The sequence below is a fragment of the Lathyrus oleraceus genome, chromosome 3 (genome assembly GCF_024323335.1).
Source record: "Lathyrus oleraceus cultivar Zhongwan6 chromosome 3, CAAS_Psat_ZW6_1.0, whole genome shotgun sequence".
Classification (NCBI taxonomy): domain Eukaryota; kingdom Viridiplantae; phylum Streptophyta; class Magnoliopsida; order Fabales; family Fabaceae; genus Lathyrus; species Lathyrus oleraceus.
The window spans coordinates 65859576-65876840 of NC_066581.1; positions in this window are offsets into that span (position 1 = coordinate 65859576).

The window sequence follows — 17265 nt, forward strand, 5'->3', positions numbered from 1 at the left end:
AGCCTTGGTATTTTGATATCAAGAATTTCCTCCAAAACCAGGTCTACCCGCCTGGGGCATCTGTGAAAGACAGGAAAACTTTGAGAAGGTTGTCAGGCAGTTTTTACCTCAGTGGTGAAGTGCTTTACAAGAGAAATTTTGACATGGTTTTGCTCAGATGCGTGGATAGACACGAAGAAAACCTGTTAATGACTGAGGTCCATGAGGGTTCATTTGGTACTCATTCCAATGGACATGCCATGGCTAGAAAGATGCTGAGAGCAGGCTACTATTGGCTGACAATGGAGTCTGACTGCTGCAAATATGTGAAGAAATGCCACAAGTGTCAGATTTACGCGGATAATATTCATATTCCTCCGACACTTCTGAATGTGATTTCATCACCATGGCCTTTCTCTATGTGGGGAATCGACATGATCGGCATGATTGAACCGAAAGCGTCCAATGGGCACAGGTTTATTCTCGTAGCAATTGACTACTTCACCAAATGGGTTGAAGCCGCTTCGTATGCGAATGTGACCAGGCAAGTGGTCGTGAAGTTTATCAAGAATCAACTGATTTGCCGTTATGGTGTGCCAGATAAGATCATCACTGATAATGGATCTAATCTGAATAATAAGATGATGGAAGAGTTGTGCGCTGAGTTCAAGATTGCACACCATAAGATGAATGGGGCTGTTGAAGCTGCTAACAAGAATATCAAGAAGATTATCCAGAAGATGACAGTTACGTACAAAGATTGGCATGAGATGCTGCCATTTGCTTTGCATGGATATCGTACATCTGTCCGCACTTCAGCAGGGGCAACCCCTTTTTCTCTTGTTTACGGCATGGAGGCTGTTCTCCCAGTAGAGGTGGAGATCCCATCAATGAGAGTCTTGATGGAAGCCAAGTTGACTGATGCTGAATGGATTCAGAGTCGTTATGACTAGTTGAATTTGATTGAAGAGAAGCGATTGACTGCCATGTGCCACGGTCAATTATATCAACAGAGAATGAAGAAATCTTTAGATAAGAAGGTCAAACCTCGTGTGTTCCGAGAAGGTGACCTCGTGCTCAAGAAAGTTTTGTCTTTCGCGCCCGATTCCAGGGGTAAGTGGACTCCAAACTATGAAGGTCCATATGTTGTTAAGAGAGCCTTTTCAGGCGGTGCTTTGATGCTTACAACTATGGATGGGGAGGATTTCACTCGTCCTGTGAATTTAGATGCAGTCAAGAAATACTTTGCCTAAAAAAAAAGTATGCAAAAGAAAAACAGAATAGCTCGCTAAGTTGAAAACCCGAAAGGGCGGCTTAGGCAAAAATGAGCGTCTCGATGGAAAACCCGCAAGGGCGATCCAGGCAAAAATTAGAGACTTGAAAAAAAGTGAATTTTCATCCCGCTAGATTGAGTACCTCATCTTGGGGCAATCTAGGCAAAAATTAGGGATATGGCAAGAAACTGCATCCTGACAAGACTTTCTGTTCCACAGCTGTCTTTTCATCAGAGATTCTCGATTCGTCGTCGACTGAAGCTTCGAATACATCGAGATTCAAATTGGTAGAGAAAGGATCATTATGTTCAATGTAGCCCTCTTCCAATATATATCACTGATTTCAAATTTGTACAGATCTATGGAGTCTTGCCATTTGCATGCTACCATTCCATCAAATCAATTTGAGCTTTTTATCCAATTATTTGCACTCTTATTTGTTTCAATTCAACAAATGTTTTGCATGTTTTAATTGATAAAATGTCATTGTTTAAACAAATAAATTTTTTCAAATTTATTGTTTTAAAACAAAGTGAACATTCACAATGATGAAAGGATACTCAAGAATTTCTCAGTGCTCTCCCAAGGGTGGCATGATTTCCAACAGGGTAAGACATTTGTTCATATTCCTGGCTTGGTTGTATCCTCTTTCTCCAGATTTTGTTGTTAGGGTTGTTCCCCAAGCAGAGATTTTGTTGGGGTTGTTCCCCAAGCAGAGCGATTGATAAGACTTCAGCAGTCCTCTCCAACAGTATTTGTCTCCCCAGCATGTGTGTTTTCCCTATTGGAGGATTCAGTGGTTGGTGGGTTGACATCCCGGTACTTTGTCTGCTTCCTCAGCACAGTCGTCTGCAGAGGTTGTTGATATGATATACTTCATCTATGCTATATCTCCCCATCAGAGTGACTTGTTGAGGTTTTCACCTCTTATTCCTTCAGCAGAGCAGTGATCATTTTCCTTCTCAGCGGTTGTTGGTTTCCTCTTGGAAGGTTCAGTATTTGGTGGTTGATCCCCAGCTCTCCTCCTCATCCCCAGTGGAGCCTGTCGCATCACGCGAAAAACCGGCGGGAAAAGAAAGAACAACAGAGCCGCCACCGTGCGTTATTTATCCCAAAAGAGGGAAAGGAAACGCTCAGAGTAAACCTAGGAAAGAACATGGTCTCGCGACCAAAGAGGATGGGTTCGGGAGTCGGTTATGCGAAGGGAAGGTATTAGCACCCCTACGCATCCGTAGTACTCTACGGGATCCACGCACAAAAGGAAGGATAAATGGTTGCTAAACACTGCTCAAACTCACACACACTGGCTGAAAAGAGACAAAAGAAACTGACTGAAACTGACTCGGCAGGATATCGCATCCTGGGCCTACTTAGTCTATCAAGCATAGACATCAGAGTCGAAGTAGTTCGGAATGGGGAGACGACACATGCTCGCTAGGATATCGCATCCTATGCATACGTATCTTCTCGGACGAGAGAAGAATCAGAGCATTCGTAGCTCGGCTGACACGCACACAAACAAACAGACAAAGGCAAACGTGGAACCCGAATGCCACTCGATGGTCTTACATCAGCTTCCAAGCACACAACAACACAACAAGTTAATAGGGAGTCGGGGACTCGAGCCTATAACTGTCAAGCACACACTCAAACAAACAGACAACGAATTGCTAAGGAGTCAGGCACTCGAGCCTAGCAACTGTCAAACAACGCACACAAAAAGAAAAAAGGGCGCCCGGAGAGATCAACTCAACTCCTGCCTACGTACCTCATCTGGTATGAGGATCAGGGCGACGTAGTTCCCCTACGCAGGGACACAGGACTAGCCTAACCAGATAACAGAGGGAGACACAACACTAGGGAGACTACGACTCGAGCCTAGATGTTGTCATGCAAAGTCAACCCTAAGTTAAGGTTTTCTAGCTACATGGCACAAGGGCCAACCTATCCTAGACATGACTTGCACAGGAAGCAAGCCACACCTAACCTAACTTGCACAGGAAGCAAGGGTCTCGATTGCAACTAGGGCAAGAGAAAGGGGAGGTCTCAATCGCAACGAGGGCGAGAGAAAAGAATTAGTGTTAGTTGTTAGTCAAACTCGACAAGACGTCGCATCTCGTGCCTACGTATCTCATCTGAACATGAGAATCAGAGTTGCCGTAGTTCGGCTAAGGAGGGACAAAGGTCTCGATTGCAACTAGGGCAAGAGAAAGGGAAAGTCTCGATCGTAACGAGGGCGAGAGAAAGGAAAAGGCTCGATCGCAACGAGGGCGAGAGAAAGGAAAAGGCTCGATCGCAACGAGGGCGAGAGAAAGGAAAAGGCTCGATCGCAACGAGGGCGAGAGAAAGGATCGCAACGAGGGCGAAAGCAAACAAGGATTAGTCTAAACTAAACCTAACTTGCACAGGAAGCAAGTCAAACAAACATGCAAGCACAGGTAGCACACACTATACACAAGCAAGGGGCTCACACAAGGGTTAGGTTTTAGTCGAGGGGTCATATCAACCTCAACAAACAAACCTCTGGAGTGGGGTGAATGTTGCTCTTAACCTTGCCATTGAGGGGCTAAGGTGAAGCAGATGAAAGGAGATGAGGGGTGTGCCTCATTGCTTCTATCCCTGGCCAGGGAGAGCATTTGACAAGAATGTGTGGGTTCAGAAAGCGGGAACCCTTCTACACATTTGATAATGACTCAACTGTGCAATTGCACAAGATCTTGGGTTTTTATCTGTAATGCATCAACACAGTGGTGTGAGCAAAGCAGAAGACACACAGAATAGCAGGGGATAGGTTGCTTATCCCTTGGTTCTGCCAATTGCCTCTTCACTTAGGAGGACTTTTCATATGTAAAGGGACAAATTAAACATACACAAACATTGCCTCTTAAGGAGGACTTCAGACAGTTGCCTGGCCAAGTAACAGGCCAGGTCTTCCAGACTACATGAAGAAAAAGGAATTATACCTCAAGCAAGTTGCTAAATAGCAAAGCAAAGCAAGTTCAAAGAACTTAAGCAACTAATGGTACCTGAAATGGTCAAACAGATCAGTACACAGTTCAACAGTCAAAGCAAAAGGAATTGGGAAACAACAGTCAACACAGAGGGACAAATGTGCAAAGCACAAGACTCAAGTCATATGAGTCATATCACCTACAAAACAAAGAGGTTAACACATGATATATAATCAAGGTTGATCAAAAGAAATTGATCTCATTAGTCACTTGGTGTTCAACCTGAAAACATAAGCTCAACAGTAAGTAACTGGACCACTAGGACAAGCCTAGGGTCAAAAAGGAATGAGAAAGTCAAAACAGCAAATGAAAGTCAACCAAAATCAAGTTCAAACATTTAAGAAGCAAGCTCAATTGGTCTCAAGTTTATATCATGCATCATCATCATTTCATGAGCAAAAGAAATCAAAGCAATGCAAACAGAAGCTCACAGAAGTCAACAGAATGACTTGCATCAAAAGTCAACTCAAACATTTTCAAAAATCAACAAATAATTCATGTTCAATGCTAACACCTAGCATGGTAAGCATGTCAAATTTCATTGCATTTGGACAAGTAGAAGGCAGTCAAAGAAAATCATGAAGTCAAAGCAAATTCAAGCATGCACAAAGAAGTCAAACAAACATGGGTCAACTTCAAAAAATCATAACTAAATGAAAACAGATGATAAATGAATGGGATCAACACCAATGCAAAGCTCAAGATGTCTAGTATGCACATGTAAAATTTCATGATCATACAATAAGATATGAGCATTTCCCAAATAGAATGGCAAGATGTATCACACAAAGTCAACAATTGACTAGACAGAGAGGAAAAATATCAAACAAATGGGAAATGGCTCAAATAATTCCACAAAAAATCACAAGTCAACTAGACACATAAGAGAAGGTTCATGCAAAATTTGGGGTCAATTGGAGGCCAGGAAGCATGCCAACAAAATTCATGAATTTGCACATCCATGGTGTGACACAAGTTGTCACACCCTACTTCAAAAATTCATATCTCACAAACCACATATGATAAATTCAAGAACTCTACATCAAAACAAACATGAATGAGTGTAGAATAACCACAAAAATTTTCAGAATCATTGGATACATCCTCATCATTTCACAAAAGAATTGGCAAAAGGTGCAAAAATTGGACACATGATATAAACCCTAAGGCCATTTAAAATTCAACCAACCAAAAAAATATTAAAAATCATGGTAAAAAAGTAGACAATCTCATGATCATGATGCAAAAATTCCCACTGGATTTGGATTTGAAATGAGCAAATTATGAATTTTACAAAATTGATGAACAAATGAAATATTCATGTGAAATTAAATGAAATAATATTGAATAATTAAATGGAGAATGGCACGGATGTAAATATGAGGGTCATTAAACCAAACGACCGCGTTTTGGAGCGCGGAATGGAATTTTCTCATTGGTCAGCATGGCGTAACAGTGCCATACGCACGTGAATAGTACAAATCTGGGCAAGGCTTGCATTCTAGGGTTTCAACATATGAACAACATGAATGTTCATCCTCTTCAAATCGAATTTCAGAAAATTTTTCCAGAATTTAAAATTGAATACACAGAAACCTTCATTCAAGCATGGCAAACAACAATCCATCAATGATTTTCATTAAAACAACCTACACACCATGAATCGAGCATAAATATAAATCACCATCAAACTTGTTTTCAGCATAACTTCATGAATACATAGCCATTTCATGCGATTTAAACTTCAGAATAATCAGCACAACAAGCTCTACACTAAGCATGGCATAGATTTGAGAAACAAAGGATTCGAAAACCAACCACTATTGAAGAGCAGATGAAGATTCAGGTGTTTTCTGGCCAGGATAAGCTTAAACAGATGCAGATTATGCTTCCACAAGTTGAATGATGAAGTAATCGTGGCTCAGCAACTCTTGTAAAAGCTTGAATCAAATTCTGCCATGGATGTTGCTTTGCAAAACCAGTTGAACTAAGGTCGCTTACAGATGGAGAAAGATGGTTGTAATGGGCCTGCAATGATGCTTGGATGATGCAGCAGCAAGGATATGGTCGTGGCCTTTGAGAGTTTTTTCAGATTTTGAAAAAATGAGGAAATCGATTTTTTGAGAGAGTGGATGAATTCTGTTGTTACAATGTCTGCTAGGGTTTTTCAATTGACAGAAAATATGCCTTATATCATCTGTTTAGGCCTTGCTAATCATGTGCTAACCAAGTTTATGTTAAATGAAGCCAAATTTCCAATTTTGCTAAACTTGCCACCTTTGACCAAATGGAGGTAAGGTGGTGGTATGCTGCTCGAATTGGGCTTTGGCAAGTTTCAAATACCATCTTAAATGAATCCCAATTGGCCAAATATGCTGAAAACACTTAAATCAAAAAGTCAACTTTGGTCCACACTTGAAATTAATTAGGTTAGGTCCAAAAATGCCATTTTGATTGGCAATGTTTTAGCTCATGAAATTTACATTTTTGGAAAGAGGAGGTTAAATGTGGTTTGTAGGAAAAAACCTCACCAATTTTGGCCAAATGGTTTGAGAGATATGGCCTTTTGAAGTTCAAGATTTTGTGAAAATGAATTGATCATATCTTGCCAACCATACATGGGATTTGAGAGTTCTTGGACTTTTTGGAAATGGGAGAACAAGATCTTCAACTTTCATGTTGGGCAAAAATTCAATTGAAGCTTGTATCATGATGTAAGTTTGGGATCAAGAAGTTTCCATTTTTGGCAGTTAAAATTACAGGTCCAGTTTCTATTTTTGGAAATTTTCTGTTTGGCTTCAAATTCTTCAATGATGTTGATTGCCATGATATATGAGGCCTATTGGGACATGAATAGGCTCTCTCAAACCAAATCCATCCATCAAAACCATAAAATCAACCACAGTTGACCAAGTTTGACTTTTCTAGGGTTTCTGACTGATTGTGCATGAATTGATGACTTCTGAACATCCAATCTTTGACTTAAACACTTCAAATGGACCTCCAAGTCATGTGAACTTGTTGGACAAACCCTAGGGCCTTTGCTCCTTGAGAAACACCCTTGCTTGCTTCTTGACTGATCTCCTGATCAGTTTGACCTAATTTCTTGCTTGCTTGCTCTTGAGGCAACTGGGACAATGCAATGCCATGCAGTGGACCATGATATGCTATGACCTAATATGAAAATGTATGTACAATGATAGGTGCAAATTTGAGGTGCTACAGAGCCATCAGTAGATTGGTGGTATGATGGATTGTATCTGTATGATTTCCCTACAGAATCCCCGCCAGAGTTGGTATTCCCCAACGGAGTTGGTATCCTCAACAGAGTTACTTTTGTGGAAGTTTCTGCCTGTTGAAAATCTCTGTTTCCCCAGTAGGGTCGGTTGGTGGTCTATCATCCTTGAGTTTGGTTGATTTCCTGATGCTTTTGATCCCTAGTAGAGTGGCTTGTTGCAGAATCTACTTTTGTGATCTATTTTCCCTTTAGTGGGTCCATCCCCAATGGAGTGGCTGACAGTATCCCCAGTAGAGTTGCTTGTGCGGCTAGATTCTACTTGTGTGTTCGGTTCTCTTCAGCAGTTATTGCTTGTGCAGTGAACTTTTGTTTCCCAGTTGATACTGTGGATCCCCCTGTAGAAATCTCGGGATTTCACCATTTCCCCAACAGATTTGCTTTTGTGGCAGTTCCTGCTTGTTGTGAACTTCTGTTCCCCAATTGGGTTGATTGTTGATCCATCACTCAGAGATTTTGTGATTTCTTTGATATCTCTGATCTTTTGCCTCCCCGCAGATCTTTGCTTTTCAGCATGAAGATCTCCGGCAGATTGGTTCTCCAGTTGGATTTCTTGGAGTTTCCTCTGGAAGTATAGTACCGGGCGTTTGATTCCTGGGCCTGTTTGTGTTAGATATGTCTGTTTTGTCAACATTCATCAAACATAAATCACGCATATTCATGCATATTTCAACATTTAGATATTCATGTTGCATGTTTTTGCCATATATCTTTTGTGTGTTGTCTCCTGCTAATGGGTGATATAGATCTCTCCAATAGATCTCTCCAAGCAAATGTCGGGTGTTTAATCTCTCAATATAGAGTCAGCCCCATAAGCAGAAAGTGTCTGTCTTTCCTTCTGTAATTCCCCACTGAGATATATCCTCGTGGATGACGGTTTTTTCCGTTTCCTCCCAACACATATATTGGGATGGATCTTCCTAGTGAGTTATATCCTCATTAGGACGAGTCTTGATTCAGTTTGCCTTTTTGGTTTGATCCTGAATTGGCATTTTTCAACTGTTTCTTGTGCTTCCCTGTGGAATAAAGGAATGAATTGCCCAGTAACCGACAATAGTTCTTTTTACCCCCAGCAGAGTTTTGGGCCTCTACCCTTATACCGGTAGTTATAAGTCCTATGTTCCCTCTTCTTGGCGGAATGTGTGGTTATATACCTTTTATTCCTCGGCAAGAGTCGTCGGTTTTCTACCCAGTAGTCGGTAGTCGTAAATCCTTGTTTTTTGCTCCTCAGCAGTTTGTGGTTTGTTATAAACCCTATTTTGTTTCCCGTGCGGAATTGTGATTCTTTCATCCCCACGCGGACGTTTTGGTTTTCTACCCCGTATTCGGTAGATGTAAACCCTACTTTTTATCCTCATCAGAGTTGTTGGCTACTACCCAGTATTCGGTGGTTGTAAGTCCTATCTTTTATCCCCTAGCAGAGGTAACCTTTGTGGTTCATTCTAGTTGATGGTGGATGTTGTGGTCTTCTACCCAGTATTCGGTAGTTGTAAATCCTATGTTGTTGTTATCTCCCTAGCGGAGTCTGTGCTTTCTTGTGGATAATTGCCGGATGCTAGCAATTTTATCCTCAGCCAGAGTTTTTGGTCTTCTACCCCGTATTCGGTAGTTGTAAACCCTAATTTCTCCCCTTTGCAGAGTTAACCTTGTTGTTCATCCTAACCGATGATGGTTACTCTTTGTGGTTATCTTCATCCAGTATTCGATGTTGATATTCCCTCCTTGCTTCTGGGTAATTGCCGTTTGCTAGCAATTGTATCCCCAGCAGATATTTCCTTGTGGATAATTGCCGGATGCTAGCAATTTTATCCTCAGCGGGTCCTTTCACCGTTTGCCAGTGATTTGTTCCCCGGATCATTGATGTTTATCAATGCATCCCTAGTGAGTCTCTATTTCATTTACCCCTTTGTTGGTAATGATTGTTTCTCCCTTTGATCGGTCATCATTATATACCTAGTTTTGGTATCCCGATGCCTTTCTTTTCGGTTGATTTATCCTTTATTAACCCAGTAACCGGTTGTGGATAATCTTCCCTGTGAGTATGTTATCCACGTTCTGACGGTAATGGATAATATATCTCATGCACTCTTCAGTCGAAGCCTGTTGTGTTTCCCCAGGCGAGTAAGATTCGTATTCCCTTATGGAATCGAATATTCTTTGTTTCTTGGATAATTGTCGGATGCTTGCAATTTATCCCCTGTGAGTTATCTTTCGTTTACCCTGTTGTTGTTGGTAACGATTGTCTCTCTTTTTGGTTGGTCACCTATTATATACCCAGTAACCGGTATCTCTGGTGTCACTTCCTTTTCGAGTGTATTATTCACGTTCTGACGGTAATGAATAATACATCTCATTCGCTCTTTGGTTGGAATCCTTTGTTGATTTTCCCCAGCGGAGTAAGATTCGTATTCTTTGTAGAATCGAATATCCATCCTTTGATAAGTTTGCGTTTTGCTCTCTTCAGGATGATGAGTGTTTTGGCATATATACCAATTCACGTTTTCGGTAGGTCACCTATTATATACCCAGTAACCGGTATCCCTGGTGTTCCTTCCATGCGAGTATATTGTCTACGTTCTGACGGTAATAGATAATATATCTCATGCGAGTATACTATCAACGTTCTGACGGTAATAGATAATATATCTCATGCGAGTATACTATCCACGTTCTGACGGTAATGGATATTATATCTCATGCGCTCTTTGGTTTTTTTTCCCAGCTGAGTAAGATTCGTTTTCCCGTTGCGGATTCGAATGTCCATCCTGTAAGTCGATTTGCTTTTTCAAGCCCTCCTTTCGGATGATGAGTGTCTTGGCATATATACCAATTCACGTTTTCGGTCGGTCACCTATTATATACCCAGTAACCGGTATCCCTGGTGTTCCTTCCTTTCTGCTCCCTATTATGACCTTGGTCCCCTGTGGAGTCAGATTTTCCTGAAGTGATGTACCTTTTTCAGGTCTTTCTCAGATGTTTGGTTGATTGATATCTCTCACCTTTATACCGCTCTTAGATATTCTTTCTTCCTGAGCTTGTTACCCTTATACCGGTAACACCTCATTCTTTGATGTTTCCCCAAGAGAGTCTTTTTGTTAGACCTTCTCTAGTGGAGTTTCTGTTGTGATTTTTACCCTTTTGCTGTATTGGCGTTTCCCCAATATATGCATTTTTCCCCGGCAGGGAGGTTTTGTGTGAATCTTTCCCCAATCCGAGTCCGGATTTTCATCCGAAGTATCTTTCTTGGATAGTTTGAGTCAGCTTGAAGTCTTTCCAATGGATGTGTCCTCCTTTGGAATTCTTCTTTTCCCCAATCTGAGTCCTTTACTCCCCAGTGAGGTCTCTAGTCCAGTCGTGTCTTGTTCACGCAGTGTCAATTTCCCCTATTTCAGAGTCGTGTCCTGCTCACGCATTCTTGTTCTTTTCCCTTATCCCCATGAGAGTCCTGTTAGAGTCTCTGTTCCTGGTGAGTGTGTTACTCCGATGGATCGTCTTTTCTTTGTGGATCGGTGTTCCCCACAGAGTTTTGTTTCTTTTGCATTCATACATATGCATCATGAGGTCTCTTAGGGACCAAAATTTGTCTCATTACTGTTATTTAAGCCCATTCTACCGCGTCGAGATGAAGATTTCTAAACTTCACTTCTCCGGCTAGAATGACCTTAAATAGGGGCATCTGTAAGACCCCAATTTTGTCCCTAAGATCCCTCATGGCATCATATCATATCATTGCATTACCTCAAGGATCATTGGACACCTTGCCTCCTTCCCTGTGGGTGGATTATCTTTTTGAGAGTGATTCTTGATCACCAAGCATTCATTGCATTTGCATATCATTGCTTTTCTTTTTATCACTAACCAAAAGTACAAAAATATGTCATCTAACCTTTGTCTTGCAGATGAAGCATTAACAGGTCAAGGCATCAAAGGCATTCATTGAGCAATAGATGGTGGCCATTCTTGAGAATTTGGACCCCATAATCATTAATAAGAGTTCATATGATCTAGGATGTTATTTTGAAGCAAAATCCCAAGTGGTAGAGGCTTGAATTTCATCAGAACATTTCTCCAGTCATCTGAAGACCTAGAAAGTCAACAGCAAAGTCAACTGTGGATTTGGAGGTGGGAAGTGATTAGAAATACTTCATTCATGTTCAAACAAGTCTCATTTGACATTTCAAACATCAACATTGAAGGATTTAAAGTCAGGTCAAAACTTTCCAAAAATAGAAAGTGACCTATAATTTGAATTTGCCAAAAATGGAAAGGTTTTAGTCCAACTTCAACTTCAAATGACATCATCAAGAAAGCTTCAAATGAAATTTTGTTGAACATGAAAGTTTTAGATCTTTCTCTCCCATTTCCAAAAAGTCCAAGATCATCAATTTCTCATGCGTGGTTAAGGAGATATGATCAAAACATGGCAAAGTGTGTATGGAACTTCAAATGGACATAACTTCTCAACCAAAGCTCCAAAATGGGTGGCTCTTTTTGCATTCTTCTCCTTTTGACCTCTAGTTTCCAAACCATGCATTGCATTGCACAAATTATCATCACATGAGCACTTGCTAATTCATTGATTTTTGGAGGGAAAACTTAAAATTCAAATTTGGTGCATTGTTTGAACTTTTTCCTATCACCATTGGCTCCAAAACCAGATTTTAAGTGAAATTAAAAGGAATTCGTGCACTGTTCATGCATGCACTTCATGCATAGGGTGAAAAATCACATTTGCACCTACACCTCATTTTTGGTTAATTTCATTAACAATTGGCTTAAGCATGATTAAAGAATGATTAGCATGACCTATATAAGCATAACCCTAACTGTTTTCAGGAGGAAACAATTCATTTTTTCAGATCTAGATCCAAATCTCACAAAATTTTCTCTCAAAATTTCTTCAAAATTCTTCAAACAAGATCCATTTCTCTTGATCAATTCATATTCCTGAAGCATTCTTGAGCAAGTTTGAATGAGAATTCAAGAGAAACCGTGCCTGTTTTGTTCATAATTGAAGCTTGAAAGCATCCATGGCAAATCCAAAATCCGTTGGATTCAAGTGCATTTGAACTTCAATCTCTCCATCAATCATCCATACAAGCTTCATAGAGGAACTTTGAGCCATTGCAAGCTTCGAATCACACGAATTCCAGTTGCTGCTCTTCAAGAGGTCACCATTCGAATCTTTTATTTCTCAAATTTATCATGATATTGTTGTAGATCTAGGTTTGCTGATCATGCTGAGCTTTGAATCATGAATTTTAGTGACCTATTGGCTGAGTTATGGTAGATTAAAGATCCATGCATGAAAATTGATGTGCTCGATTCTCTTTGTGTGTGTTGATTCATGCTTAATTCATGCTGGATTTGTGATCTATGATGCAAGACCTATGTGTTAGTGTGTTTAATTTGGATTTCTGGAGATTTTGTTCTTGGTGCATGATGAACACTCACTGTTCATGAGCTGCGCGCGATGAAGAAGATGAAATTCAGCTTAGGCCACGGTTTTAGATCTCTTTTGCAACGCAAATCCGTGGCTGTAGGTGTTTGTCTAGGCTTCGCGTGTGATTAGTTAATGCATTTTGCCATGCTGCGTTCTCATTGGTCCGTCTGTTTGACCGCGTGTGTTGACCTGCCAGCAACATAAATGAAACGGCAGCGTTTCATGCTGCTGGCGCCTATTTTCAAATATTAAATAAACATTTCATTTTAATTCCTATTATCATGTTACATTTTATTTCATTTTGTACTCAATCTTGCAAAAATCATAATAATTTGAATATTGATCCAAAAATTACCAGGTTTCTTGCATTGTGATCCTTATTCTCTCTAGTTTTTTATCATCATGATTTTACAAGTTGTGCTTGGCTGGATATTTTTTTTTGTGCTAGAATGTTTGAACATGTATGCTTATTTGACCTTGCCATGCTTATACCTTTGTGAAATGCTTGATTCTTATCCAATGAATGTGAAATTTGGCATGATGAAACCAGACTCATTGCTTGACACTTTGGTGTTGATTTGGTATTTTTATCAATTGTCATTTCTGTTTTATGATCATGTTAAGTTGGTGTGACAATTTGTGTCACACCTTTTGATGTTCAACTTATGTGATGTATTTGCCATGCCAAATGATCTCCAATTGTCCTGATTTTGTGTGTGATGCATGTTATGAATGTTGTGATTGAGCATGAATTTTGTTGGAATTATTTGAATCATTTCTGATTTAATTGAGATTTTTCATTCTGGTTGATCACATTTGAGCTTTTAAATTGCCTTGAACTTCAATTGATCATGAAATGCTTTTGGTTAATGATATTGATGTGAGACCTTTTGGATTCTTTCAAGATGTGTTTGAAGTTGATTCATGTTAAATTTCAGCTTCTATTTTGAATTTTTTCTCCACCTTTGACCCTAGGCTTTGACCTAGTGGTTTGCCTCTCACATTTGAGCTTTGATTTCAGGTTGAATATCCAAGTTCCATAATTGTTGATGCTTCATCACTTGAGCATTGATGTTTGCCTTTAATTACTAATCTTTGTGTGTTTTGTAGGTTGATGTTAACTCATTTGAGTTTGACTTTTTGGCTTACACATTTTGTACATTGGGATTGTTGGTTGCTTATTGACTGTTGTTTGATTGTCTGAGTATTGTACTGATTTGTTTGATGTTTCCACATGTACATAAGTTGCTATAAGTTGCTTTAAGTTCATTGTGAACTTTGCTTTGCTTGGTTACTTAACCACTTAGGTATGATTTCTCATCTTCATGTAGTCTGGAAGACCTACTGTTATTGGTAGGCACCTGTCTGAAGTCCTCCTTAAGAGGCAATGCTTGTGATTGTTTACTCTTTGTGCCAAGCAGGAAAAGTCCTCTTATGAGGCAATTGGCAGATAAAAGAGATGTGTAATCCATCTCCTGCTATTCAGTGTGTCATTCACCTTGCTCACACAATGTGTTGATGCATTGTGAATACTAACCCAAGATCCTATAGAGTGAAATCATTTGTGGAGAAGAGTTCCTACTTTCTGAACTCCCACACTTTCTATTGTTTAAAGCTCTCCCTGACCAGGGATAAGAGCTATGAGGCACACCCCTCATCTCCATTTCATCTGCTTCACCCTAACTCTCAATGTTAGGGTTAAGAGCTGAAATTACCCCATTCCAGTTGGCTGTAAAGCCTAACCTTGCTTGAGCCTAATTGATTGTATATAGTGTGTGCTAATTGACTTGTTTGTATGATTACTTGATTCATCTGTGCATATTTGCTTGAGTGTGCCCTTGTGCATTTATCATCATGACTTGTATATCATTTCATAATCATAGTTCATTACTTTGTGACATCTTTGTTTTGTCCATTGAGGAGTCAATTGTAAGTCCATTTGTTGGCAGTTTGTTTCCTATGATCTGGAAGGAGTTGGGACTAAGACCATTTATTGGCATCCTATTTCCTTGGAGTCGAGTGTAAGACCATTTATTGGCAACTTATTTCCTCTTATTGCATTTGTTTTGCTTGTTGTATGTGAGGAATCAATTGTAAGTCCATTTATTGGCATTTGTTTCCTATGATCATTCTTTGGAGATTGGTGTAAGTCCATTGATTGGCATCTGGTATCATTGTTATTTTGTTTTGTGAGACTAGTATAAGTCCATTGATTGGCATCTGGTATCATTGTTTCTTTGTTTTAGGAGATTGGTATAAGTCCATTGATTGGCATCCGGTATCCATTTTGTTTTAGGAGATTGGTATAAGTCCATTGATTGGTATCCGGTATCCATTTTGTTTTAGGAGATTGGAATAAGTCCATTGATTAGCATCCGGTATCCGTTTACTTTGTCCATTTGTTATGTGCTTATTGCTTTATTGCCTATTCCAAAGGAATCACTTGAATCATCTACATATGATCTCAAGAGGTGAACATCTAAGAAGTTTTACTTCCTCACCCTCCCACCTTTTGTTTCTTTAAACCTCCATTTTGCATATTAATCCAAAAACCTGAAAACTATTGTGCAAACATTTTCATTTGTTTTCAAATTAGAAACCTAGGCTTTAGGCCTTTGATTTTTCAAACTCCATTTCATAATACTTCTTTGAATTGAATTCTAATCATATCTTGACCACTTTTGTGAATAAATCCTAATTGGTTAATTTCACTCATTCAATTGTTTTGTGGCTTTGTCCATTCTTGATAAGTTTTCATACATTAGCCATATGTTTGATTTATCCTAGTTGGTTGATGTTAATCTCACCTTTTGTCCTTAGTGATTGAATTGTAAGACTTCCTTGCTTATTATAGGGTTAACCCCTCACTAGCAAGTTGAAGCTATTCTCACATGGTGGACTTGTTGTTGTATAGGTTGGGTTTTCTCCCTTGGATAACGAAAGACCTTAGGGCTTTTGTTTTAAAATTAACCCACTCATATTTTTTTGGAAATCTTTTAGCCGAACTACGAGGTTTTGATCCTGTAAAGGTACGTAGGCAATGGATCTTTCCATCCAAACACAAAAATAGTAACTTGTATATTCTTTTCTCATCCCTTCAACCCATGTTTGCACAATAAATATTTCATAAACAAATAACATTTCGTACAACAAGTGTGAAAAGGGCTCCCTAGGAGTACCTAGGACGTTTTGGGTGCCTAACACCTTCCTATTGCGTAATTAACCCCTTACCCAGATCTCTGACCTTTTCATTAGTTTTCTATGTGTAAAACTTCTTAGGCTTTTGTTCGCTTTTTAGCCATTCCTTTGGATAAATAAAAGTGCGGTGGCGACTCTATCTTTGTATGCTTTGCTTTTGGTTTAGTCAATAAATCATAAAGTGACGAATACACCGCTACAGAGAGTTGATGGCTCAGCCACAACCACAAACATAGGTCTTTCACAAGCATACAACATCTTTAGCTCCAAAGCTCTCTTATTTACCCAAATAGTGTAAGCTTCCAAAGCTACACAATTGCATGGACCAAGCTTGGATCTTCCCTTCCTATGCACATTATGCCAAGCATGTATCATCCTTTTCTTAAAAAGTTGGGGGTCTTTACCCTCTTGATAAAGTATACCTTCTATCTGAGTGTTATTAGGTTTATCTCTCAAGGGGAACCCAAGTTGACGACGGGCCAAGACAGAGTTGTAGTTTATTCCTCCTTGTGTACCAATGAGAGGAACATTAGAGAACTCATCACAACTATCAATGATGTCTAAGCTACCCAATGTAGAATCATACCAAACAATATCATCATTAGTGAGAGACATAAGTCGCTGAGACCACCGTAGACATTGCTTGTTCTCCATGAAAGTAGGCGTCTAAGGCAAGTGCGAAATAAGTAACTTGTACAGAAGAGGAACACATCACACAATAGTCCCACCGCCTTTATAATTTCTCAAATGCAAAGAGAAATACATGTCACCCAACAGAGTCAGAACAGGATTCCCAATCAAGAAAATTCTAATGGCATTAACATCAACAAAACCTTCAATGTTAGGGAACAAAGCCAAGCCATAAATGAGTAGGAAAAAAATAGCTTCAAAATCATCCATGCTACTGGCTTGAGCAAAAACAGTAGCTCTACCAATGAGGAACTCATAAGTCAACCCAAGAATACCTCATTTCTTCACCAAATGAGCATCAATCTCAGATTTCTTCAGATGAAGAGCTTTAGCAATGACATGTGATCTGGGAATCTCTTCTAATCCACTTAAAGG